The sequence below is a fragment of the Apteryx mantelli genome, chromosome 5 (assembly GCF_036417845.1).
Source record: "Apteryx mantelli isolate bAptMan1 chromosome 5, bAptMan1.hap1, whole genome shotgun sequence".
In the NCBI taxonomy this organism is placed as follows: domain Eukaryota; kingdom Metazoa; phylum Chordata; class Aves; order Apterygiformes; family Apterygidae; genus Apteryx; species Apteryx mantelli.
Window position 1 is genome coordinate 79,914,042 of NC_089982.1, and position 25,621 is coordinate 79,939,662.

The following is a 25,621-nucleotide window of genomic DNA, read 5'->3' on the forward strand; positions in this document are numbered from 1 at the left end:
GACAGTGTAACAACCCCAGGCCACTTTCGCCATGTTTTTGTTTATTCATGTTTCATTCCCTTTTCCGTCGCTGCCTCGCAGATGTTTGCAACCCCCCCGTTTTCCTTTCTCTTTTTAAACACCGCGGAGCCTTTTCGGAGTTAGCAGGGAAATGTGTGCAAGAATGTTAACAAAACAGAGAGGTGCTGCAGATGTTTATACTGGAGTTCTTGCGTGGCGCTCGCCGCTGTTGGCACCGGGCGCCAGCACATACGAAGGACCGGAGGAAGCATCTGTTTTAACCGGCGAGCTTGTAATTTCGAAATGTGCCCATTGTAACTTGAATATTGCCACAACGAGATGAAGCGAGCGTGTTCCCCATGCAGTGTGGCTCGTCGACACCTCATTTGTTTGCTACTGTTTTTGTGTGTGTGTGTGTGGGGGGGGGGATAAAAAGAACCCGAGGCGTCTAAGAACAAGGAAAGGAATATCTGTGACACAACATGTATGCTCCTAGATAAACTCCTGCCATCTCGGAGTGCCTTTAAATATTTGAACAGCTTCTGTTAAGTCAAATAAAATTGGTTACCATGAGAAACAACAACAAAAAAAAAGTCTAATAGAATAGTTGAGCACACTGATGAAAAATCTGCATGTGGAATTGTTTCAGGATCATTCAAGGAATTGAATTAGACAGAAAATCTTTTTAATAACAGCAGTAGTAACACATTTAAACATTTTTAGCTTCTGAGATCCTGGAAAACAGCACACAGTGCAGAAATAGCAGAGGCGGATGGTATGTTATTTTAATGTCACATACATTGAAATGCAGTTTTTCGCTAATGTTATTAAAATCGGTCTGTGTTTAGGATTGTGTGCTTGTTGGACATATCAAGGCATACGCACGTAAAATCTTAAATCTTAAAGGACAATGATTCAATGTCCGGAGCCAGTGGTTAAATCAGATGTGGTAACTATGGTGAGAGGTAAAGTTACTTAGCTTCTTGCAGACCATGCATCTGTGGATTTCTTTTTGTATAATGGAGATTAAGGAGAAAAGGATTAGAGAATCTAAAGAGAAATTTGGAGCAGGAGACCTGTAGCCTTGCTCTGAGAATTGATACCGAGGAGGCTTTTAGAGCAGAGGCAGGATGGAAGTAAACACTGTTGTAATATATATTGATGATAATTCTAGAAAGGAATCTTTCTGGTTGGGAGTGATCACCAGCAGCTCATGCATACAGGAATGAAACCAATCCTCTCCATATTAAAATAATCCTCCTACTCCAGCAAAACAAATAAACAAAGCCAGGCATGGATTTTTACATTAGCAAGTGACAGCATAAAATAAGGTAAAGTCTGAGATTCTGGGCAGTTGGAATTAACTCATTTTTAAGTCCTTATATAATTAAGCAATATTGATTTATTTGGATTGTGTAGCATTGCTATTTTTAAGCATGTATATGATATATATGTGCAGGGATTTTTTGGAAAAACTTCAAAAATTATGGTCATGTGAAGCGGAAAATAAAATGAGCTTAATATTTTAGCCAGTCATTATTGGGGAAGTTTGAACTGCAGCCAGAGAGACTTTGACCATATTTCTGGTTTTCCTTGAGTTGAGGCTGTACAGTTACTCTGAGCTTTTCAGGGAAAAACTTCAGATTATGTCGCTCACCTCACAGAGGGCTATGAGAGGGCTTGTCATGCTTGCTCATAAGAGGACTGCTGGATATGCTGATTAGCGGTTAGATATTTGGCATATTTAGGAAACAGAAAGGGGAAAGATCAGGCTTAATATCCAGAGGGGAAGCACCGTATCTCACTGAACAGAAGTACATGAAATATTGCAGTGCAGAGACATCCTGGGGGTATGAAGCATGTTCAGCTTTCTATCAATAGAGTTCAAGGCTTATCAGGTTGTAGGGAACATAATAAAAACACTCTGATTAAAATGTTTTAAAGGTTTGGGTTTCCATTCCTCCTCCCTCCCCCTAATATAGTGGTTGAAAGAAACTTGTCCTTTGAGAAATTCAGTTTGACATAGTCCAGACAGTTGATGTTAAAACTTTAAAGATGTTTATACGTTTACTAGGAAACTCCTTTAGCTTTTTGTGGGTCTTAATTCCAGTTTCCTTTCTCAACTGTTACAAGAGTGTTGCAAGATACCTGGTTGGAAGACTCCACCTGCTACTAGGATGCAACTTTGTATTAAAAACCTGAGTGGAATATACGTTTTTGGACATTAGGCAAGATGATAAAAAATAAACCCAACCACAGTATAATTCACATTCATTACAAATCTTTTTCACAATAGAGATGATCAACTCAAAATTTTTTGATTTTTTTCTAAATTGTCATTCCATGAAAAGTATTAAAAGCCCACTAATTGTGTTATGTCCTAATTGGGAGGAGGAGAAGGAAAAGGAATTCCATTTTTGTAGTTAAGGGGACAATATTTTGCTTTTTTTTTTCTTTAGTTGAAGTTGACATTTGAGTGGAATATTACATTTCTATTGCATTAATGATAATGAATTATTAGACTAAAGTTTTTATTTACATAAAAATTGCTATTTTATATAGAAGCAGAATGCTTCTGTAAACTAAAACAAAATTCAGATCTAGCTATTGATGCATGGCAGTTCATTTCAGCGTTCAATGTATTTTTAAATTGTTTCCTCATTCTGCTTTATTAAGTTGTACTATATTGAAGAGTGATATACCTGATATTTCAGGCACAGGACACAGTACAGCCTAATGGATAGGAGGGTGGAATTGACTCAGAGAGTGTTTTCTTTGCTTTGCTATTGGATTAGGGCAAGTCAATTCACCTTTGTTTCTCTTTTTCCATCTGTAGAAGGGGTATAATGGTAATTCCTTTTTAAGGTACTTCAGTATCTACTGATGAAATTTTGAAACAAGCAATATTCTTAGTGTGGTATGGTGGCTTCTTGTCTTAGGGGAACACACAGGACCAGCTGATGGTTAGGTACTCATGTAGTGGTTTTTTTTTATTTTCTTCAAAAGTCATTCAGCATTAAAAAAAAAAAAAGTAGTCACTAGTGATTTAATAATAAAGTCTTTCCAGAAAAATCCCAAGAATAGTGCTGATTAGGTGTTTCCAGCTGGTTGCTGCCTTGATGTTGAGTATTGACAGAATATCAGTCTTTCTATTTTAAAATTTAGGAGAAGAGACAGGCCTTAATTGAATTGTTCAGCTGTTCTGCTGGGATTTAGCCAGAAGTGTAGCTTTAGCAGCATCTTAGGATGTTGAAAAAAAAGGAACTCTCCTTTTCCCCAGTGAGCCTGTTTACGTTAAGATTTTGGAACTTTTGGCCTTCTCAATGATATCTGTAGATGGCAAAAACAAGGAGCACAAGATTAAGAATTTGAGTGCAAACAGCTATATTTGTGGTCAATCTCAAACAGCTGTATAGTTTCACTGAAGTCACTGGGTCTCCTGAAGTTTTCAGGATTAGTGTTTACAGTATTTATCTTGTTCTTTTTGAATGTAGTCACGGAAATCCTCCAGTGCAATGGAAATTCTGAAGCGCTGTAAGATCTTTGAGAGATGATTCTCACTTCATTTGCGCATCATATAAAGCTATGTAAGCTGGTTTCAGATGGAGTGTGGGATATATGGGATAATTCAGTTTAGGAAAAGTGCGAGAGACAAAGTTTAGAAAGAATCGGAGTGACCCATTAGGTTATTTACCACAGTTTACAACAATGCTTAATGTTTATGAATTGCTGATCAATGTAATCAATATAGCCGTTGTCAGATAGGAGCAGTTAAATGCTAAATTTGATGGTAAAATTTAGGAAATCGTAGTTTGAAATACAAATTGCATCTCAAAGTTCCTTTATGTGTTATTCTGCTTCAGGTATCTGTTAATATCATTATAGATAGCAGAATCAGCATCTTGTTACTGAAAATGGTCATCTGTTCTAGTATGGGCTATAGCTGAAACAGCCCCAAACACTTTCAAAAATATAGTTTTATTATGTTGTTCAAAGAAACACAAATTTTGTTGTAAAAAAACCTTCAGAATCTTGAAAACAAATTTCTCCAGCAGTCTCCCACTGGATAGGAATATTTTTTTATCTGCAGAACAAGCCAATATGGCTTAGTTTTCAAAATTTGTTTATACAGTGGTATTTTCTGTCTACGCAGTGCCTGGAGTATGTCTGAGCACATAAATAATAGGATAAATAATTTTTTTTAATATCCAAACAGCTTCTGTTTGTTTCTCAGTAAGTAGCATGCGTGTTTGGAGAAGGGCTGCTTCTAGCTTTGCGAAACGGCGTGCGTGCTCTGTCTGGCAAACGATGGCGTTTGTGAAGCTGGGAAATCTTAGCTTCAGCTGTGTGACAGTTTCCCTTCAAAACAGTTCGGATTAGGTGTTTTGCCTTATAACTTATGCCATGTTGGTAATGTATTTCTCTGCCTTTCTCCGATAACCTTTCTTGGGATGTGTGAGGGAAGTTAACTGGTCAGAGCTGTGTGACTTAGTAAAGCCTGTGCAAACGGGAATATCTGCTCTGCGGCTCGCAAGGAAATGGTGACAGTCTGAAAGCTTTTGCGTGCCCCTTTCTGCAGAGCTGCCCAGTCTTTCATCTTGTCCCTCTTTTGCTTCCCAGTACTCCTCCAGAAAGAGCACCGCATGACACTTTCTCACATCTCCTCTTAAACTGTCTAAATGTGTGCGTTTGCTCCTCTTTTTTGGCACTTTGTTTATGCTGCAGTGTCATAGAAGAGTAGAAATAGAAGTTGATATTAAAATAATATATTATTCTCAATATTTGAAAGCATATTATCTTTTTCGGAGCATCTACTTTCCTTCCATGGTCCATTCCTGCAGTGAGGAAGTGATATCGGTCTCATAGTCAGTTATTCTGGCTTTTCAGTGGAAGTGATGTGAATTTGATCTAATGCAGTTAGTATATCGTTCCTCCGGCCCTCTGGTAGAAATAGATATGCAAAACAAAGGCCATGGTATCCTCCAGCATGAGCTGTGAGAGAAGGTGGTCAGCGGAATTTCTGACTATGAGAAACAGATAGATGTGTCATGTTGTCATGCGTGGGTTGATGTGCTCCTCCAAACCTTGGCACAGAAATTAGAGAAAAGATCCTGTTTACTTTCAGGGTCAACGTATCTGGGAAAGGTTCTCTGGAGGAAAAAAATGCTTTTTTCCACTTGGCTCAGTAACTGTGGGATGGGCAATTGATTTTGCAGACTTTTACCTCCTGGGAAGTCCAATTGCAGAAAAGTAAAGACTGTGGTAGAATCATAACATTATCAAAGTTAATCAGATGAGTTTCTTTAATCCATTTAAGATACACTGTATTGTTTTTGGCCCCTAAAATAGTAAAGTGGTCCATTTGTAATACTTGTTTCTTTAGGAGCAATCGGAAATCCAACTTTTCTGATTCTGAGATCACTATATCAAGACACACACACACCTACTAACGTATCCTGTTTTTGTATATCAAGGTTTCTGGACCCCATTGATACTTGTTTTGAAGAGGCTTAACTCTAGGTCTCATTGCTTTTAAATTCTAGCATCTTTTCTGACGATTAACAATTAACATATAACAAAAACAAAAAGCCAACAAAATAACTAAATTATTAAATACAAAGACAAGTATCCAGATATTTAAGAGTCATTCTGTTTCCCTTGCTTGGATTTGATTGTCAGCTATTTTCTTTTTCTGACTACGTCTTTCCCTCTGTTCCTCATGGGTTTGTGTTTTTTCAGTTTTTGTGGTTGTCTGATAGTGTTTTGTCTCACAGTGGTGTTACAAATGCATCATACTTGTATTTTTTCTGATCTAGAGCCAGTCAGTGATAGCATTGCCTGCTGGTCATAAGTTTCCCTGAAATGACAGTAGGATTTTTTTATTCCTTTGGGTATGTTTCGGCATGGAGTGATGTCTGAATTAATCCAAATTTTAGAATATTTAAGGCTTAGTTTGAATGTTAAGACTAAGATCTTGAGTTTTTGTTTTTAGAATGTAGGTATAAGGTTCAGTCAACAGTTGAGGGTGTGATCTTAGACAGTACATACTCTAAAAGCTCTTCTGGAATTAGCTCCAGAAATGAAGAGTTTGGGAAAGACGTGGACCTTTCAGCATGCAGCTGAAGGTATTAGGTAAAATGAAGGTAAATTAGGTAAAAAGGCACAACTGTCTAATCTTGAGTTAATAATAAATTGTAATTGTCTGGATCCTTTTTGAGAGCAATGTATAGTCTGTTGGTAACCTGAAGATAAAAGCATGTTTTTTCAAGGTGTAGATTTATATGAGACAAAATGCTACCTAACTGACCATGCTACCGGCATGCGGGCAATATCTTCTGTGAAAATTATGAGTACAGTCTTGAAAGTTCCTCTGTGTGTTTGTGTTCACTTCTGTCTTGTGGAAAATACTTCTTGTCAGCTGTTTTCTATCCAGATGCTTTGATTTTGTAAGCATTTTTCCATCTTCGTAATAATGATGGTTCATTTTATTCCTGAGTGTGGTCAGCTGGAAATCCTCAAATGATATTGATGGGAGTAGCGTCCAAAATCTTTTCTAGTGTTTTGTGCCTTGAAAAGAGGCAATGACATATTTGGACAGTTGAAAGTTAAGGTTGATGTCTGCAGAGCACCATGTTATGCGTTTCTGGTGCATATTTTAGGGCTGGTGTGAACAGTTGCGCTGATGATATTTTCAGGAGGCTGCTTTTCTGTGCATGAAAACCATTTCCACAGTGTTATTCGCTGTGAATTCTGGCAGTATCCTGGGATCTTAATAATTAGAAATTAATGCTGGGAAAGTCAAAGAAACAATTTGGAGATGGAACAGTAACTTGTTTAATATCCACTGCCAATGTTTTTTTAACTCTTCCTTAGAGTGCGAGTACCTCTCCTTTGTAATAGTAGTAATGTTTGTTCTATAAGAAGTGAATTTTTTTTATAGTAGATTCTTAACTCTAATGGTCAGATTGGAATAATTTTGCATACTGAAAGATGTGCCTTTATTTTATCATTTGGCTTTCAATGTTAATTATTAAAACATATTAGAATTTATCAACTGAGTTAATGGTTTCACCAGGGGTGGTGTTGAGAGGTACATATATTAATTTCTAAAAATGTGCCCCCTGTAGCTTCAGCATTCTCTTCTAAATTGGTAATTGGTATAAAATTGGTATTAGTTGGCTGTCCTTTTCCCTGGCAATAAACAAGTTTGTGTAGTTCTGTAAGAAGTTATGATGTGTGTATGTATTGAAGTCTGTGAAACCAAAGTATATGTAAAGTTGCTGCGAAGGCTTTTTTGAGCTAACAGTTATCTATTGTAAGTATAGAAAAGCCTATTGGTTACTAGGATGTTACCCCAGGTAACTTGGAAATAACAGTCACTGTCTTTGCAAATAATAACCATTGTGTATTCTATAAAAACATCCAAAACAGAATATTAGCTGCAAAATGGTTAAAAATATGCAGTGTGAATCTTTATTTATCCTATCAGCTTGAAGTAAGCATGCAGTATTGAATGCAGCTGATCCATTCTGATGGAGCTAAACTGTTTTCTCTTAAATTAGTTTGTTTTGCTGTTAGCAGTCTTGGCGTGTGCTTTAGAATCTTGGAATGAAAGGCACGCTGTAAATGTTATGGATTATAAAGGTCATAATTTTAATAAGATTTTTTTAAAGGGATATACCTGGAGTATTGGCTTAGACTTGGTACACTTTGAGATCAAAGCTATGTTATGTATCTATATATGTATATATTTCATTAGCTTGGGATTGCAGTAAAATTCTAATTTCGAAATAGTGTTGTGCCCAGCTACTTGCCAAAATAATGCATGTCAGAATATAATAGCTGACATTTCTCCTTAGAGTAATGGTTGCTGTGAAAGTTTTATGCAGTTTGCAACCTGATTCAATGTTCTTTGAAATCGATGTTCACGTCCATGTCAAAACTGTGACAAGAACAACATCTCTCAGAAGGAGCAGGATATTGCACTAGGTGGTATGTAACACAACAGTCCATTTTTGTTGTAGTTATTCAGCATCTGGATACATGCCACTGGATAGGACAGTTAACTGAAGATTACATTAAAACAAATTTCAGTTTAAATTTCAAATGAAATAAAATATCGGTACATTAATTATCACTAACTGGTAACAAAGAAATTTTCTGTTATTTTATGTATGCTCATTCTCTAAGGAAAATAATTCTTTCATAAGACTATTATGAGTAACGAAACTGTGGCATATACGAGAATGTAGTAGTATATGGCATTTTAACAAACAGAAGCAATGTATCAAAGAAGGTGGTTTCCAGTGGTATTTTCTTTGTTAAATGCTCGTGTATCTCTCGAGTTAATTGATTTACGGGTACAGCCTGTCCCCAGAATAAACAAACATCCTGGCCCGCTCTACTCTCACCACCCAACTAACCACTGTTACCTTCAACCAAAAGTATTTTACTTTTGGTGGAGGGAAAGGCTTGTAATGGCAGGCACGTATCCCATCGCAGACTTTCAGACAAAGGTTTTGGTCTTCAGCATTGGCTCTTGAGTAACTGGGAAGATTGTCAAGTGAGTATCCAGGGGAATTTCTGCCACAGTTCTTGCATGGGAGAATTTGTGGTGCAGCCAGCTGCAAAACCCAGATGCAGCAAGAGGCTGGAATGGGAACGGACAGGCCAATAGCTCCCGTTGTTCGAGTTACCAAAGCCAGAGAAGGACTTCAGCATTTTCAGTTTTGAGAAACCTCACCAATGTGTGCTAAATTCTGTCTGAGACTTTTCTAATCTATCCAGAATTTACCCTTTATTTAGGCTGGTTATGGTGTTTATTAAGCCTAGTTATAGACTAGGATTCTGTTCTGCTGGATACTGTATCAACCTAAAATAGGAAAAAAAAAAAAAAATGTATTGCTGAAGAGTCTGCAGCAGGACTCAGTGTATGAAATAGGAAAGCAGATGTATTCACACAAATGGAGTAATTGGGTAACTGTGAATATTAACAGAAAATTCTTTGTAAGCCTTAAGTGTTGTGCGGTTGAAAAATAGTGGCACTTCTTTGAAGCATAACGAATGTGCCGTGAGCAGATTGGTGGTGAGAGTCTATCTTTCATGGACTCCCATCGCCAGGAGTGAGAGTGCAGGGGAGGTGACAAGAGGCTGAGTTCTCAAAAATACCTACCTTGTTTTTCTGTCATAAATGTGAGAGCAAAGGTTCAGCCTCGTAGATACCCGTGCCTCCTGTGGAGGCTTCGAGAAGAGTGCTTCCATGAAAGAAGACTTTTTAATGGATCTTTCTGCTCTTTCAGAGCAAGAAATGTCCTGCAGCAAGTTGTGCAGAGTAGTCACCTGGTGATCCATATGCTCCCTCATCTCTAGAGAAAACATCTGGCATGCGGTAGAGCTCTCCAGACCAACGTTTCAGTACGGATCTTCTCTTCCTTTTGGCATTCGGATGGATTGCTTGCTAAGAGCGGATACCTATTTCAGCAGAGCAGAAAACTCGCTGTGTGAGCCTGGAAATACAATAATGCCTCTGAACAGTGAGGGTTCTTGATTTGGTGCACCATGTCTTCCCCTGCAGATTATTCATTCTTTGGGTTATTTTTCTGTAATTAGTGATGGTTCTTTGGTATTTGCAAGTTGCTGATATGGGGAAGATATGATACAGTTCCTTAGGTTATAGAGTGGGAGCCTGAGGGTACCAGCTAATATTCTGGCTGCTGCTTCTGGGGTCAAACTAGGTATGATTCCCACTTATTTCTTGACTGGAAAATCAGCAAGTCTACTGTTGCAAGAAGATTAAATAAACTGCTAATCATTTGTATTTGCTTATTTTTGCTTTTTAAGCACAAGCTTGTAAAGGCTTCACAAGATATAAGCAGATCTCTAAGTGCTCTAAGATCAATAATTTAACAAAGCAGTTTGGATGCAATTATGCTTAATACAAAATATTATGATAGATGTCTCACAACTTAGTGTTAAAGAACATAAGTTGACCTGAACAATTTTTTTAATATTCTTAGATTTTGGGGAATAGAAAGAAGATTGAACTTCAACTTGTGTTAATTGCAGACCCTACAATAATACTTCACATGTAAAAGCAGAATGATCAAAAAAAGGATACTGTCACTTTTAAGTTTAATATTTTAAGGGTGGATCTTCTTCACTGTGGGTCATTGCATCCATGTGAGTTATATTAAGAATTATGCTATGATATTGAAATTATTAAGCAAAGTAACTTTTTGCTTTAGATGTTTAAGTGAGCTCTGAATCAGGAGGAGGAGAAAAGAGTTTGTTCCCCTGTCTCAGTGTTGAGGGATGAGGTTCATACTTCATTTTATAACATTGAGAAGACCATTATATTTAAGCTCTAATCCATGTCAAGTTTAGGAAGATGGTTGACTGTGGGCTTTGTAACCCTTTAGACAGATGTACACTCCTGCACTTTGTACAGATGTGGAAAGAGTGCTTTTTGGTGAGGAGGTGATTCTGGAGATCCTTAGTTTCTTCTGTGGTTATTGTTATAAAGTCAGACAATCCTTAGATATTCCAAAAAGTTTGTGTTAAAACAAGAATCTAAGATACCCTTAGAGGGCTTGGGAGTCACAGCTTTATGAAGTATGGACTTCTGTACTTCAAGTTTGCAGTAATAAAATGTGATTTAAAGATGGCATGCAAGTTTTTTGTTGAGTTCAGTTTGTCTTATATAATTATTGTCAATCTGACGTTGGTCAAGCTGTAGATTAACTTGATAGAGCCACATTTATATGGTGTTTTTAGCTTTCTTGTATAGTTCTGTATGGATTTAATGGGTTGTATTTGAACTACAAAGATGGTGTAGATCTGAAATATAGGACAGAAGTGGCAGTTATTGTCTTGCGTGTTAGTAAGCTTTACAGCACAGTAATACACTGCCAAGCAATATAAAACATAGTTAACATCTGTTTGGTATTAAAACATGTCACTGGTACTGTAATGGCTCATTCCTATTAAAGCTGAGCATCAGTTCCTCCTTGCACTTCCAGTGAAATCAACAGGGGATAATCTCTGATCTAGCAGTCTGGTGTGTCGTAAGTCATGCTATGACCAAGCGACCACTGGGATGAAATTAAGATAATGCCTTCAGGATTCCTTTGTATTCCTTCTCGGTTTCGTTTTACTAGAACTTAAAAAAAAAAAAATAAAATTAAAAAAAACACAATCAAAAATGACTTGGGCAGCTTGGCTTCTGCTGGGTTTTCTGGTGTGGTCTTCCTTAGCATCTGCAAATATAGGGCTGTGTATCTGAGAGAAATCCACTCAAGCTAAAACAGTTATTTTTATAGAAGTATGCCTGGTAGAAAGTCCTGTTCTCAGCTGTAACATGCAATAATGAGATATAGTAATTAGAGGCCAGTTGCTCAATTCTGCCATAAGGTTTGGAAATAACCTACAAAAGATGTTTTCAGTTTTGCTTTAAACAAACCATATATTTTTGTTATTTCTGCGTGAGGGATTTCTGGAAAAAATCTCTTAAAAACAACTTGTTTTGGCTTTTTTTTGGCACAGGTGTTTTTGCAATATAGCATGTTTAGGGTTAAGATAAAATTAAATTAACCTGGAACTGAAGAAATGCCTTTCTGTGCAGTGCTGTTGTTTAGTATGGCTAGCAAGAAGGAAGCATAAGCTCCAAGCCAGCCTTAGCTTGTGGATTCTAGGCAGCACAGGGACTGAGTCTCTTTTGACAAACTACTCATAGTTGTGTGTTTTCCGTCCATATGATTACTTTAGGATAGGGAAGGGTGAGCGATGAAATAAAGAGGACGCTTGCCAATGTGACAGTTGTATGAGAAAAAGCATCTGCCTTGACAGTTCACTTATTTTTATCTGTGAAAGCTACAGATGAACTTATGACATGTTGTTTCGTCTGTAGTGTTGTTGAGGTTGGCTAAAATATTGAGACCAAAGCAGGGGTAAAAATAAAAGAACTAATTGGTGTTTAATATGAAGAGAAGACTACTAAAGATAGACATAGCAGCTTTCAAGTGTGTAAGAAGGTTTTTGTGGAGAAACAGCAGAGAGCACAAGAAATAATGGACTTGGATCATAGCAAACCAACAGATTTTTTTTTTTTTAAGCATAATGATACAGAAACTTTGGGATCAGTTGCCTGGAAATCCTATACAGTCTCTGTTATCTGAGACCTTAAGCTACAGTTTGGACAGCTTCTGTCAGGAATGACAGAAATATGGATGATCCGGGCTTTGGAGAGGAACGGGCCAGATGACCTTTGGAGCTATGTTTTCCAGCTTCTTTTTCTATGGACCTAAGAATAGAATAGGGCACCCATGAAAAGTGTCTGTACTTCTCACATTTTTTTCCATGTGGCTTTTAATGAAAGAGATGCAACTTCTAGTCAACCTAATTTTTTTTGGCAGTTAACTGCCAGCAATAATTAGCATGGTTAACTACTTTGCAGTGTGAAGCTATAAATGCTATATACTATCAGCTAATTTGCCAAGATTCAAGTTGTCTGTTCGTTTCAAAGTGCTCTTTAATACTTTGTAATGTATGCGAGGCCGTTAGTATGCAGCCGTTTAGGAGTGCCAGTCCCAGAGCTGGGGCGATCTGCATCTGGTTTTCAGTCGCTTTTGAAAATCTCTCTGCAGAAGGCTCCCGCTTTTCCTATTCCGCAATTTGGCTTTAAAGATATGAGACATAACTCTGGAGCATTTTCTTCCTGTGGGTTTTTTTTAAATCTGCTGCGGCCTGCTATGTTATGAAGTGCATTTGTGTAAATGCTTATTCAGCCCTCCTGAGTTTATTCATGACTATATCGCTGAAGCATTTGGGAGTTCATTATGTTCATGCTTCCACATGAATGAAGCTGGTTTCGCGGAAAGTAGAGTTTTTAAAGAATTTTCGTGTTAATTTCCAAAGCTGTTGACCTACTGTTATGTAATTCTGTAATTACTAGTTATGTAATAAAAGCTCTGCAGTTGGGTATGTTCTAGTGTGGCTCCATGCACTGCTTCAGACTACTGAATTTTATAATCTCCAGCAGAGGCGGCTGGGAATTCAGGAACATGCCCCAGTGCGGTATTCGCACCCTTTCACTGTATGCACTTCTGAAGGTGTTGAGAGCTGAGTCCCTTGGGTTTTTTCCCCCTAAAAATGGGAACTTTCATGGGAAAATGTCTTAGTGTCCTCCCGACAGTCTTAGACACGGGTAGTAAACCAGGTCAGACTCTTGAGAATGATCCTATTTACTGGTCCACTTGAAACCTGTGCCCCAAAATCTTGGTGATTAGATATATCTATTTTTTGGCAGTAATGACAATTCTCTACAGTTTTACGATTGAAGAAATCGATTTGGGTTATCTCATGGCTTGTCTATACGAACAACCCAATGCTATCCGGGGTAAACGGGAGCTTTTCTTCTATTCCTCATGGCCCTGAAGCTAATATTTTTGGAGAATCTGATTAAGTTGGATCTTAAGAGTCCCACCTGCAGAAATAAAATCTATTGAAATTGGTTAAATTAATATTCAGTTAAAACAGGCACCCAGTAATGACCGTGTCTTTTATTTAAGGTTCTATCAGCTACAAATTTGTACTTAGAAGACCTTTATTTTTTTTACAGCAGAATTGCTTCAAAAGTGTCTGGATAGAAATGTATTCACTCGCTATTAAAAAAATTAAACTTTTGATGTGGAGATACTTAAATAACGTTTAGACTGTGCAATTTGAAATGCCCATTAATCCAAAGGCTTACTAAGACTATTTCCCAGACTCTTTTCAATGATTGACAGCTAAATTCTGAAGTCTTACTATAGGTATGAAAAATATTTTGAATTCTCAAACTCGGTTCTTTCTGTCTTTCTGCCTCTTTCTCAAGGTCATATTTTCAAAAGCTACCTTTTGGACAATTTGCAGAACTGTCTGCTTTGTGTTGCCAGAATAGCCTGTGGCAGTACTGCATGTGATTCCAAAATCGAATGCAAGGCTATGGGGAATGTGCTGCATTAGCATGGCAGGGGCTGGGGTTCTTTCAGTTGTCCCTAAATTAATCAAAGCTGATTTATGCCCATTGAAGATAAGATCCTTTTCTTCCCCCCCCTCCTTTTTTGTTTCTTATTTTGAAATTTCCCTGGAAGAAAGCAGGTTTCTAGATATCCAAACAGGTGAAACTACTCACCCAAGAAATTTTAAAGATAAGTCAGAGTATCTGGTATCTTCCCCTCATGTGGGTTCTCCCAGCAGTTTGTTCACTTTTTTATTTTTTTAACACTACAGGTTGCCTTTAGAAATGGATCTGGGCCTTTTACCTTGTATTTTGTTGAAGGCTAATGTGTCCTGTTCATCTTATTCAGTAATACAAACTGTGCTTGAGGTCAATGTAGATGTTACTGTTTCTTGAATACTGCGGTGCCATTAAGTCGCTACTCAGTATTTTGCATTTCTTTCTGGCTTGTTGCAGAAAATGGCTCTGTGTAGTACTGTAAAGTTAAGTTCATTAACTAGGAGACAAAATAGTTAAATAATACACAAAGAAATGATATGGATAAATTGTTGTGCAGTAGTCATTGCTACTTTTGGAGTAGTTTGACCCTTAATAAACTATATTAGGCTGTCAAAATAATTCTCAAAATCTCCCTAGTATAAAGAATTGATATAACATAATTTTAATCAGAGTAATACATAGGTGGCATTATTTCATTATTCACTTTTCATCCTTTTTGTTATTTTTAGGTTGGAGTTGAAACTTTAATATATTAAAAAACAAACCAAGAATACATACTTACCAAGTCTTAAATTATAGCTTATGGTGTTTTACTGCTATTTTGGAGAAGCTGGAAAAGAGAGCTCAGTGTTTTGTAAATGTTCTTGCACATTGCAATTTAGAATAATGAGTATCTCATTGTATTATTAGAATTACTCATAAATTTACATTCCTTGTTTTTCATTCTCAGTATGTACATGGCTGCAGGGAATTGCAGGATGAAGTCTACTGAGTTTCAAAACTATTAAGTTTTGCTTTCTATGACTAAAATTTGTCTAATACCCAAGTGCTTTAAATTCAAGTTTTGAACATATATTTTAATAAATATCTTTTCATTTTTGAATAAATGAAGAATACTTGAAATAGCGTGCCAGGACCTTTTGTAATTTAAGCATTTGGAGTACATAAGTACTTGCCACTGAGGAAGGTTTTTATGAATAAGCTGTTATTAAAGAGGGGGAAAGGAATCTGAAAGAGTGTTTCCTTTTTTGATCTTTTCCATCACTCTGAAATATTTGTAAAGGTAACATTTTTTTTATTAGAAGTATGTGTTTTTTTGGTAAAAAGGATATTAGAAAATAAAATTCAAGTATTCCAAAATGTGACTGACAACCGTTTTTCTGCTTTGTTAGCCTTTTGGGAAATAAAATAATGGGACTTTTGTAGACTCGGAAGAGATCTTTCAGTGGTAACTGGTAAGAGATATGGTTATAGTGAACTGAAAAGTAGAATAAATGAACTTGGGAAACCGAGGTACACTTGCTAGTTTCTGGAAGTACCTGAAGTCTGTGAAAAGCATCTGGATGTTTAGTTTTGTATAAAGCTGGCTAGGAAGTTTTATGTCTCAGTATTTACAGTGTTTAAATTACTGTTTGATTACTGGTGTTTTAATTACAGCAAATAAAGTGATAAACTGCCTAACAATTGTACAGTCTTGACTACTGCTTTTTGATTACCAAACATCAACATAGGAATTAATCTGACTTACCATACCGAAGGTGGAATGAAGGGATGGAAACAGCAGACTAGAAGAATTCATTCCACTATTTCAAACAAACACCCTTTGCTGCTTTTGGTAGTATGGCTCAGCCAGGGATTTTGCCGTTAAAAATAATTAAATTAAAAAGACTTAATTTGATTTAAAAAAATTTGCAAATTGCTCGTTATTGTCACCTATGATATTGTTGGAATGAGTGGCTAACAATTTCATCATTAACTTCAATTAGTCCAAGGGTTAATTTTATACTAGTATGAGATGCTGCAAATAAAGAAATATAAGGAAGCCTTAAAGAACTTAAAAGTTGAAAGTTATCTCTTCTGGAGGAGGAGATAAACTATCTTTTGAATTCTTCAGCAATGTAAGCATGCTATCAGTGTTTTGCAGTTGTAGTTATCCAGAACTTCTGAGGTACTGGGTGTGCAGAAATTAAACCTCGGGGGGGACCAAGGCCAAAAAGAGCCTTAAATCTGATTGTGGACATTCGGAAGTGTATCTGCAACTCTAAGGAGTGACTGATGAAGGGCTGCTGTTCTGAATTTCCAATTACGTTGGGTAGAAATTTGATATGATTATTTTTGTAATTGTATCTAGTTACAAGTTTATTGGCGTTTGCCCAAACAAGAAGTATTTTGATCAAAACCTGCAAAAAGAACTGCATGCAAATACAACCCCAAAAGTCAGTAAAGAGGTTTTGGATACGAATGTATAGCCTGTTAAGATAACTTTACTGCCAAAATAAGAACAAAGAAGTTCAAGATGACAAATTAACAGTGGTTGAATCTTTCAGTTACTTAACTGTTCCCATTCCCAAGGAGAAGGTAACATGTTGAGTCCAGATCATGGAAAATAAATACACTAAGGCAGGACCGACCAAACACTGTTCTGACTTTTCATGTATAAAAGGCAATTTGGTGTTCCTTCCTCCCTTATCCTCCACCGAAGTCTAATGCCCTTCAGTTCTGTAAATTTTAAGAGTAAACTGTGCTTAAAAGGTGTTTTTCTTTATTTTAAACATTTCACTGTTCTGCTTCCCTATGCAGTTAGCGTCCTGTGAGCAGTTGCATCAACATAGCTGCCAGCATTTCGGGAGTGAAGCCCTCAGGCCAGCTCTTGATGCCCAGAGATGACTTCTGTCTGTGCGTTTTGTGGTCTTGGTCCAAAGTTGTTTTCTATGTGGCATAGCTGAAAGTTTGCCATAGTAGCTATCAGTAGTACTGCATGTGACAATTTTTATTCTTGCAATTCACTTTAGAAAAGGGGGGGAAGAAGGGTAGACCTCAGATAACATGTACACTGCCTATTAAAATACGCTATTAAGTTTCCAAAGACAAAGCCTCAGAACTTAGCAAGTGTTCGAAGTCAGATAAAATAAATTAGATGTGCTGTTCGCTGTGATGACACTTATTACTTCATGTGTTCTGCTGTCAACAGGATTGCTGCCTTATTCAGTGTGCAGGACAGGTCTAGGTCTAGGTGGTTTAGGCTTTTCTGTGTAGCCTATTTGAAGTCCAGCAGTTCAGTACGGTAATAGAGGTTATTGCCTGTCAGTCGGTTCCTTACCTTGTGTTGCAAAAATGGGAACGTGTGCAGGTTTTTCTGAAGGGAGGATTCTCATGGGTAGATCTGTTCACCTTGGAGTGCAGCAATGCTGGCTAGCAGAATTAAAATCAGAACATCTGTTTCTCGTGGAACTAATGAGATGGGTTTTCCTCCTTCTCCTGCCCTGGTGTTCTGCTATAATGCTGGGAAAGTCTGTGAACCCCAAGCTTTCCTGGGGTAGTTGTCAGTTAATTACTCTGTTTTGGCATGCTGTTCTTGAGCTGTTGTGGTCTGGTTTGCGAAGAAGCCAGTGCAGTTGGCTGGGATGTGTTGACCTGCTCTAACAGCAGACTGTCTCCAAGAGGGGCCATCCTCTTCCCCTCCCTGCAGCTGCGTGACTTTTTCCATCAACTCTGCTGCTTGTCTGACTTCTTGATGAACTCATTCAGCTCACCAAGTCAGCAGAAGCTAATCATTTTTTTGTTTATCTTAGTTTTATTTCACTTCTTTGAGCTATATTGATTTGCTGAACAGTGAAATGCCAAATTGCACAAGTAAAGGGATATAATTTTGCATCTGGAAGGTGGAAGAATGAAGATTGCCTCCTTCCTTGGCAGTGAGCTCTTTAGGTTGACTTACCAGCTGACTGACCATACCTTTGGAACAGTACATTAAAGCAGTGCTTGAATATTTGAATATAGGAATTGCTGCTCAGTATCATGTCCTTTGAGAAAGGTACTAGGAATCTCATATTGGTTGTTCAAAGTTATTAAATACCTCTGATCTTATCCTTCCTGTGCTGCAGTTTCCTTATTTTACGGATTGGAAAATACCCCTCCTTCACCATGCACATTTTATGAAGATAAAATAATGTGTGAAGTGCTCAGGTACTATAGTGGTTAAGTGCCAAAGAAAAGCCCTTTAGGAATTTCTTTCCTCAAAGCAGGATTTGAATACTGTGCAATAAACAAATGAGAACCATTTGTCTTTATCTTGTGTGCTGAATAAGGCAGGATTTTTTGGAAAAAAAAAATTGTAAATGTAGTTACTCTTATAATGTTTCTTCATATTTACAAAATTGCAGAGCATGTTGCTTTTTAATTTCAGTGTTTTCTAACTTTGGAATGCCTGATTTTGCACCCTTAGTTATGTTTGTTTAATCTGATGTAATTGTGTCAAATAAGTTTTCTGTGCAATAAAACATAATTGAAACAGCACACTATGAACAGAAGCCTTAAAACAGAATTTGTCATACATATAGTAACCATGTTATTTTTACCAGTCAATAAATTTAGCTTGCATTTTAGTAGAATCCATGCAGAATACTACTGATTCTTTGGTTGAATGTTATGTGTTCATTGATCCTTTTATCTCCTTAATTGCTTATGTCCTTAATACATAGAAGATAAATGTGAGGGTTTTCAGAAAGCTAATCAATATAAAAGTAGAATTAAAATAATTAAAAATTTATGGTATGAACAATAGTAAAGTGATTTCAAATAAGCGAAGTTTCATTAACAGCAGACTATGTCTGGATAAGTTAGAAAAATGGTTTTACAAAGAATGCAGGTTTTTGTGCTAGATGGCATAAACAAAATTGTGAAACTAAGTAAGAGGAAAAGAGTAAAATCAGTCAACTTTTGTGCTTAGCATCATTCTTCTAGCCCCTTTCTCCTGCTCCCTTGCTGTAATTTTGGATTCTCATGCATTTCAGTCCAGCATTTCTGCCTCTTCTCTGTTCTGGGCTTACTGTAAGAGGTGCCTAGAACATGCTCATCTCATGACCCACCTGATGGGCCAGCTCCATGCATTGGTCTTCCAATAATTTGAAGGACAGTGATATCATTCTTCAGTACAGAGCTGCTGCTGCTTACCAGACTTCTTGCCAAATTCTGTCTACCAGTCCAGCTATTTTTTTGGAAAGTAACCCTGAAACACCTTGTTGGCTGAACTGTCTAAAGTATTTCACATTTTTATGAAAGCCATTTTTGTAATGTAAAGCTCAGTTTTGCATGATGTGGCAAACACATTGGGAATGTTGGGGTGAGGGATGGAACCAACTGTTCTTTCTCTGCCATGTTTTAGTATGTTGTGATTTAAGAGCTAAATTTTAAGCCCCTAACTTAGTAATTTAAGAAGTAGTAATTTAGAAGGCAGAGGCAACCCGAAACTTCAATGTGTCATATTTGCAGCAAGCCTTTCCTAAATTTTAGGATCAAATACTTTTTCCCTTCTGTCTCTTACTTATCGGTATTTCCCCAATCTGTGGGTACAGTTTTTCCATCTGTGACACTGTCTGTACTTCATGTGCTCTTTTCTGATGCTTTATTGCTGATACAAATACATATTTCCATATTTAGCAATTGTACAGCTATTGTAACTATAAAAACTAGAATGATGGCAGAGAGCAGATATTTTGCAAGGAAAAATAAACCAAATCAAACAGTTTTGTGGAAACAAGAGCTCGTAAGATTCAAACTGTCAGGGAAGTAGTTTGCCTCCAGTAAAAGTTATGACTAAGCAGAGATAGTGTATATTAATTTCTAAACAGAAATAATTACTGGGCTTTCTTTGCTGCTTTTGTTTTTTGAAATTTTTAAAACTAATTTGAGAAAGCAGTGAAGATCCCTGCTCACCTAAGAATTACATTCTTCAATAAGATCTGTGGTCAGGTTTCTGACTGATTGGGGTTCTTCCTTAGGGTACTTTCCAAAAATAGGACAACCAGGTTTAAATAGTTGCATGTGGACTTAAGGTTTTGACCAAATGAAAGTCTATTGATCAAATAGTTTTGTATATTCTTTTTCAACAGTTTAAAAATGGCAAGTTCCTGTTTAGAATTGATCAAATGCATTTCCTATTGCAGACCTGAAATACAAAGGAAAATTCATTCAAGCCCTTGACTTTCCATAGTGTATAACTACTGTAACTGGAGACTAACAAGGGACATAGTAATAAAGAGAGGATTATAACCAGAATAAACAAACAATAATTCTTAGTGCTGATTTTCAAGAAACTTCTGAAGACAAAGTAAATCTATGTCTTCTGAGCTGAGATATCTGGACCCTGGGAGTATGTTTGAACATGCTGAGAGGTTAAATTTAAATCTTTGTTCTTTATTTACTTGTACAATGTCAAAAACTTTTTTTTTGTACAGCATATCAGACTGACTGATTCAGGTGTAACAGATGGCAGAGTTTCAGGAATGGAATGAAAATTAAAGTGAGATTATAAGCTAGGTATAAAGTACATCACAAGATTTGCTGAGAGAGAAAACAGTAAGTGCTTCAAGGGTCACTACTGGGCACATTTAAGAGTTTGCTTTTTCAAGCTCTGTATAGCCCTATGATGATTATTCTGTAATAGTGTTCTGTGGGATGTGACCATATTGATTGTGCTCTGATCCCTGCTTTGGTAACAGATCATTTGGGGGAGGATGGGGCAGTAATGTGGCTCCCTTGCAGAAAGAAACAAGGTTCTTTACCTTGCTCTAACTCTTCTCTGATGTTGTCAAGCAGTTACAATATCATACTGTAAAAGCAATAGGAAGTAACAGAGGAAAATAGTAGAGTAGAATAACTAAAATCATGTTTACATGGGGAATGCTCTGAAATAGCAGTCCTTGACTAGTAATCCCAATTATTTTCTGCACAGCTGCTCACATTCCAGAATAAGAATGTCTTGTTTTGAATCAGCTTCGTGCACTTCCATGGGGAGTCTTATTTATAGATCAAAAGTATTTGCATGGATCTAATCAGGAATGATATAAATTAATGTCTCATCATAAACAAGCCCAAAGACTTGTAAAGTTCTGCTGATGTTCCCTTTGTCAAATTAGACAAGTAGTTTACAGCACATGGAACAACTGGAGATTTGTGCTGCTGTTCCTATAGTATGCTGTGAACAGTTGTTTCCCATTTCTAGCAGGTGGCAACATGTATTTGTTTACTGGTTTAGTAGGATACTTTTGTGAGAAATATTTTTGTTGCCTGAGAAAAGGCACTGTGGAATGCTAGCTTTATTATAATTATCTGCCTGTCATGGAGTAGGAAAACGAATGCTGCCTCCTTACATTTAGCAATATAATCCTCTTGAATAACCTGCTTTGGAAGTTGAACTGTCAAACTAGAATATTTTTAAATAATCTGTCTGCTTTCTGCAAAATGCTGAAATTGTCTGAGAAGCAGATACCAAAGCCGAGATCTGTCTTAGCTGGGTGTCCTGTGTCATAGAGAATAGTCCATCTTTTATACCTTCTCTCCCAGGCCCTTTCAGCTTTGAATTCTGGTCTGTGCCATGGCTCAGGTTTAACTGGAAGGGTGGAAGATGCCTTATTCCAGTCTTGCTTTGCCCAGAACACTTTGGGGAGGTGAGAGGTGTGGTTTTTAATTCCAGCTCTACAGGTCAGGTAAAGCATTTGGGGATGCTGTATATAAAATGTGAATGGCATTATGTCTTTCTCCACTTTTTTTTTTTTAAATGAGGCTGATCGTTCATCTTGTGAAGAGTCTGGTTTTATAGTTGATCTCTGAGTGGCCTACTGGGTGTTCAGCCACTGAGATACTTTGCTTGGATTGGATTGGTACAAGTTTGTGAACTACCACAGATAGGGGACTTTGTAGAAGTTTAAATGGGAGCTCTTCCCAAATGTGAGGGAGGCATTTTGTGACAGAAAGCTCAGTGTCTGAAAATGTCACAGGTGTGCTGGAGTCTGGCTTGATGGGTTTAGGGAGAAAAAGGGATGAACATATTCAAAGGGTAAGCTGAGTAATCTCTACACTGGCATGCTGGAGGCTAGAAGAAGGGAAGGTCTGTATTTCCCAGGTCAAAAAAACCCCCAATGAAATAATTAAGGTGTCTGTTAGCAATGGTCTAAACTAGAATTTTAGTTGTATATAAATTACAAAGAAGCATCTCTGAATATGCAGTGTTTAGACAGACCTAGTTTGAATGTGAGCTCTTGGAGTGGCCTGAATCTACAATTGGCTCCAACATTACAAGCCTAAATCATAAACATGATGGTGATGATGTCAGCTCTGATCAAGACTTTCCCTTTCCCACTGCACAGATACATACTTTTGCTCAGCCAAAGAAAAACCCTACAGCCAGACTGTTGTTCTGCCACAAGTCAATAAATGAGAGGTTGACCTTAGATTAATTGACTTAATGCTGAACATTTCTCACAGACAGAAGCTTTGGGGGAATATATGGATATGGAGGCAACTTTACAATTCCTACTTTTGCTTGGATATAGCAACTATCACTGACATCCTTTCCATTTAATTATGATGTCTCTTTAGGTTTAGGGAGATGTTATAGTGCCAGTTACTTAGCTGAAATCTGGAGAAGATTTTCTCAACCATAAAACTTGAAATATTTAACAAGTCTACATTTAGTAGAAGTTGCTGGTACTTGCATGAGAAAATCTCTTCTTACAGTAGGTGAATATGATGTGAATATAGGCTTCCCTTGGCTAACGTAGAGAATCTTGCTGAAGGAAAATGCCTTGTTAAGATGTGCAAGAATTCCTGCAAATGGTTCTTGAGGGTTAGAATCACAAAACTATTATCTGTAAGGGACCTCTGGAGCTTATCTTGTCCAGTCTCCCTGTAAAGCAGAGCTGTTGCCAAGACTGGATCAGGCCAGCTGTGGCTTTGTTTGCCTAGTTTTGAAAACCTTCCAGGGTGGCGACTCCACCACTTCTCAGTAACCTGTTCCACAGCTGTCCTACCTAGCCCTGTGGTGAAAATGTTTGTCCTAACGGCCAGTCTGAATCTCCGAAACTACAACTTTTCTTTTCACCCTTGTTCCTACTCTCTGCTGCTGAGAAGAGTTTGGCTTCATAATCGATGTTTTTTCCTTCAAAAAGTTGCAGGTTGCTATTAGATTGTCCCTTAATCTCTCTGCCAGACTACGACTGAGCCCTAGTTTCTTCAGTTTTCCAGCTTTTCTTTCAAGTGTCTCAAAATGACATAGTATGGTGGCTTCAGTGTTGTCAAGTGCAGGGGGAGAGTAATCTCCCTCAAACTGTTGGCCGTGCTTCTCTACGGGTAGCCGCGTTTGGGATGAGAGCACACTGCTGGCTCATCCACAGCAGTTGTCCTCCGGCCGTTTTCAGCAGGGCTGCTCCCAGTCTGTACTGATACGTGGGCTCATTCTGCTCCAGATGTGGAATTTTCCACTTCGTATTGAGCCTCATGAGGTTTCTGCTGGCCCAGTCTTCAAGTGTATCAAGGTCACTTTGGGCTGAAGCTTTACCGTTTGGTGTATCAATTCCTCCCTCCCCAGGCTGATATTGTCACTAAATTTGCTGTGCATGCAAATCTCTCTCTTCCTCTGGTTTACTGATGAAGGTGTTGAAGAATACGGTCTGCAGTACTGCCCCAGGGGTTACTTGGCCTGTTACCTGCCCCCAGCCAAGACACTGAGTTCAACTCTTCGAGCTTAGTGGTCTGGCCAGTTTACAACCCATCTAACTCCTTTGTCCAGCTCATGCTTCCTCGGCTTCCAAATGGGAATGCTGTGAGAGATGGTGGGCCAATAGCCAGTCTTTTTGTCATCGAAGGCATTCAGGTTGGTCAAGCAGGGTTTGTCCTTGGTGAATGCGTGTGGACTGTAACTAGTTACCTTCTTGTCCTGTGTGTGTTTCTGTGCTGCTGCTTCTTTCTACTTTGTCATACTAGTAAATGCTAAAATAATTACCATTTATCATCTCAGTGATGTTAAATCTCTACCTGCGCTGGTTCTGCTTTAATACAAAGAAGCAGTTGTTTTGCCTGGATTTTGTATGAGAACATGGAAAAATCACCTAGAAATTATTTCTTCTTTATGTTTTTATAATAAAATGAAATGTTTGTGCAAACTGAATTGTAAGTGAAGTAAGCAGAATTCATTAAGTCAAAGTCTCATGCAGAAAACTGCATGTTAATATGTAATACTAAGTAGTTTCAGTAGTGTAGTGCTGTAGCTGATGATGCTTTGTAAAAGTTTCCCCTGAAAAAAACAACAAAACAAAAAGCTGTCTCTAACTTTTTGCATTTTCAGGATTTGTTAGAAGGTCTGGTTGCATAAAATATATATTATTATTTGTGAAAACTTTATGTAAAACATAAAATACATTTTCTAGCTTGGATGCCTATTGTCTTATTCCTGCTAAAGCAACCTTGAAAACTAGAGGAAAGCAGGAATTATATGAAAAGAGAAAGAACAGAATTTGCCTCTAGCAAAACATGTTTACATAACAGCTGCTCTCAGAGGAACCGCAGGATATTCATAAAATAGTTTATTTTTATCTCTATACCAGTAAAGAATCACATCCATTGACTTGGATATACAGGAATCTAATGTTAATTTTCTGATAAACAGCTACATTTTCCTAATTGAGGATATTTGAATAGTATATTCATGCTTTTGAAGAGTGAAATGCAGCAATGGCTAGCAAAAGTAATCAGGATGTATTTCTTCCTTACGTATGGGGAAGAAGAGTATTTTTCAAAACTTTTCTAGGCAGATACCTACCTGTCATTGGCATCACTTGCATGTTTCATTTTATTTTTTATTTTAATGACCTCTTCTTTCTGTCTTATGGGACACCAGATGTTACTGATTCAAAGCTGATTAAAGTTACTGATTTTGATTTTTATCAAAATACTAAAATTAACTCTGATTTTTCTGCTGCTTGATTCATCTGTTGTGTCTGTCTTTTAACTTTTGCTGATGGCATTTATACATCACAAGCAAGGATCTTAGTTTTTTTGAAATGCACACATTCAGTTCTTAAGCACTGGCTAGATATGATTATAACTGTGCTTCAGAAACAGTGGAGAAAAATAAAATGAAGTAATTACAATCCTTCAAACAATACAAAATGCTAAAGCTTAGCTAAAAGCATATTAAGTATTAAAAACTTGTGAAGCCCTCCTAGATACGGTAGTAGATGCATGGATGTCCTTGGGGTTGTGTGTGTCTCTTGAATTTCCAATCCCAGCCTTTACATTAGTGACGTTCATAGAAGCAGTTGTGTCGTATTAATCTTTGCCTGCTATATTAAGCTAACTTAAAGCTGCACTACTTTGTGATGACACAATCTGTTACTCCAGAGCAGACATGGAAAAAGATACAATAGCTTAGTAGCACCTTAAGTTTTGGTTGCTTTTTTCTTTTCAGCTTGCATCGTATGAACTTGTTTGATGATACAGCGTGCCAGAGTTTTGCTTGTATTTTTTCTGATTGCTTGCTGTTAGAGATTAAATTTGTGAATCGTGAATTTTGCCAAGTATTGAAAAAGCTAGTGCTTGAATATACATTTAAAGTTCTTGTTGAGTTTA

At 37.4% G+C, this 25,621-nt stretch overlaps 1 protein-coding gene across 5 annotated transcripts in view; it reads left to right on the forward strand.

Moving 5' to 3' along the window:
• The window catches only part of CTBP1 (C-terminal binding protein 1), a 254,305-nt gene that overhangs the window by 5,421 nt on the left and 223,263 nt on the right, over positions 1 to 25,621 (forward strand). The gene's annotated exons all lie outside the window — the stretch shown is intronic.